Source organism: Dendrobium catenatum, unplaced genomic scaffold (genome assembly GCF_001605985.2).
Source record: "Dendrobium catenatum unplaced genomic scaffold, ASM160598v2 original_scaffold_25635, whole genome shotgun sequence".
Classification (NCBI taxonomy): domain Eukaryota; kingdom Viridiplantae; phylum Streptophyta; class Magnoliopsida; order Asparagales; family Orchidaceae; genus Dendrobium; species Dendrobium catenatum.
The window spans coordinates 1,259-4,268 of record NW_021344094.1 but is presented as its reverse complement, the minus strand read 5'-3'; the positions used below and the strand labels follow the sequence as shown (position 1 = coordinate 4,268).

At 32.2% G+C, this 3,010-nt stretch overlaps 1 pseudogene; it reads left to right on the top strand.

Moving 5' to 3' along the window:
• The first annotated feature begins 1,694 nt into the window (after positions 1-1,694).
• Positions 1,695-2,707, top strand: LOC114578433 (annotated as a pseudogene).
• Positions 2,708-3,010: the final 303 nt, after the last annotated feature.

The window sequence follows — 3,010 nt, the reverse complement described above, 5'->3', positions numbered from 1 at the left end:
TGAGCAACGATATGGACTAACTTCTTCTGTTTTTTTATTAATCTCCCCCGATTTAATTATATTTTATTTTTATTTTCATATTAACGAGAAGAGATCGGGACATGAATGCCGGTTTCTTAAGAACCATTTTAAAAGTTATTTATAATCAATTTTTAATCAATATTTCCTACAGAAAAAGGAAAAAAGTAAAATTAATAATAATTTTTTTTTAAAGTTATCATTATTCTATAACAGTTAAGAAAAAACGTAATATAAATTTTATTTAATTTTGATTATTTTATAATTTTTATTAAAATTATCTTAGTTTTGAAATTATTATTTAGATTTTCTTAATACTATTTTATTTGATTTTTGAATTACTTATTTTAAATTTTATTTTAATTCAAAATAATATTTCCATAGAAAACGGTACTCGAGTATTCAGCCTGTTATCATTAAAATAAAAATAAAAATCTAAATTTAAATAACATTTTTAATTAAAAATAATATTTATAAAATTAATAAAATAAAAAAGGTAAAATATAAATAAAAATAAAATTGGAATTGTTATATTAAAAAAATTCATACTTTAACTGTAATCAAAAATTCAATATATTTCAATTAATAAGGAAATTAATTTATAAAACTAAAGATTATTTTATAAAATTTTAAAAAATCAAAATTAAATAAATTTAAAATTCCTTTTTCTTAACAGTTATAAATAATAATAAATTTATAAAAAATAAATTAAATTAATTTAACTTTTTTCCTTTTTCAAAGAAATTAAAAAATAAATTATAGTTTTTTAAATTTGATTTCTTAAAACCGGGACATGAAAATCGGTTTCTTAAGAAACCAAAAATTAATTTTGGTTTCTTAAGAAACCGGATTTTATGTCCCGGTTAATTCTAAAATCTGAAAAAAATGAAATTTTATTCGGGGTAATTTATAGAAACGGAGAAGTAAGTTTCATATTTGCTCTTTTAAAGTTTTTCAAATCTCACTCCATTAATTTAGTTTAAAACATGGCCTTTTTCTAAATTGCCTACCCAAATTAATGAATATATACCTCCTCCGTATGGATGAAAGACTAAATTATTAAAAACTTTTATAGAAGTTTAATAGTACACAAAAAAATAAAAATTGTCATTTCTGAACACAAAAGTTATTTCTACATGCCAAACTTGTTACGACTAGGCATAAACTACATATTGACAAAGCACCCGCTTATTTATTAGTGTGAATTGAGACTCCTTATATTATTGCACAACCACACATTAGCAAAGGAATCTGAAGAATGCATAAGCCTATTAGAATGTGAACCAAATATTAAGATATCAGGCAACGTACAGTTCGTTCGAACAATATTGAGAAATTTAACTAAAGGTTAATTTGACTAATTAGCATCCCACCTGATCGGAGATTTTGCAATGCTACATAACGTACAGATAACCAGGATAAAAGTTATATGGATTCATGACGTAAAAACCTATTGAAAGTCATATGGATTCCTACGTACACTCACCATGCTCACAATTAGTTTCTATATAACCATGCATACTAGTTAGCATTCTGCACCACTACACGATTCAGTTAATTAACTAGCTAGAATGGCACTGATCATGAGAAGTTGTCATTGCTGGCTTTCCTTCTATTTGGAGCATTGGTTGTTGCCACTTCAGCATTCCCGCATTCTACCTGGCTGGACATCATCGATGGTGAAACGCCACGAACATGGATGAAGCAAGTATGGGAAGGGTATAGAAATGCAACTGAAAAGGCCCAACGGTTCGAGATCTTTAAGTCCAACATGGAGCACATAGAGAGCTTTAATGCCGGAAACACAAGTACTGGCTTGGACACAATCAGTTCACAGACCTGACCAAATGAGGAGTTCAATGCTATTTACCTCCTCCTGGATACAAGCGCTCGACTCATCTCGTGTGATACCTAGAAACTTTCGGTATGAGAATGTGTCGGTAGAAGCACTAACTTAGATTGGAGGACTATGGGAGCCGTCACTCCTATAAAGGATCAAGGCCAATGTCGGTGAGGATATCCCCTTACATGAATATATATATTCTAGTCATATGAGCATAACTAAATAACAAAATATATGAAAGCAGGAGCATGTTGGGCCATTCTCGACGGTGGCAGCCACTGGAGGGCATCAACCAATCAAGAATGGGAATCTGATTTCCCTCTCAGAACAAGAGCTTGTTGATTGCGATGTGAATGGCAAAGAACCAGGGTTGCAACGGGGCCTCGTGGATGGTGCTTTCAATTCATCATTGACTGGAAGGCATAACCACTGAGATCAACTACCATACAATGCAGCGTGGTGTGTCACTGCTAACTCAAATATGGAGTCCGGTAGTGTCGTGAGCAGATCTCCGGCTTTGAAGATGTTCCAATTAACACACGAGGCATCACTTGCTAAAGCAGTCTCTATTCAGCCAGTCTCTGTGATTATCGATGGGGCGACCCCAACTTCCAACACTATGCAGGGTGGCATCTTCACTGGCCCTTGTGATACGACTCGACCAATGCAGTTAACTGCATCGGCTATGGCATCGACACAGATGGAACCAAGTATTGGCTGGTTAAGAACTCATGGGTACTAAGCTGGGGTGATGATGGCTACATTAGATGCAAAGGGACAATTGATGCTGTCGAAGGACTCTGTGGAATTGCCATGCAGCCTTCTTACCGACTATATATTAATTATGTTTATCAACAAACATGCATACAGTGTTGCGTCATTTGGAAGGGATGATAAATTAGTAAATCAAAACACTTGATCTATGCATCCATCTATGTCCAATTACAATCATGTACTTTTATATGATCACTTATCCTAGTTTTACTATATATATATATTATGAAGTCTCTTATGTATCGAGCTAGTAGTTTGTTCACTCTTATGTATCCTGTTTGATATAGAATATTAATTATGTTTGTCGAGCATTTTGAATAGCACAACTATGTCAACTAAAACTTTTTTGAATCACGTTGGAATTTAAGAACACAT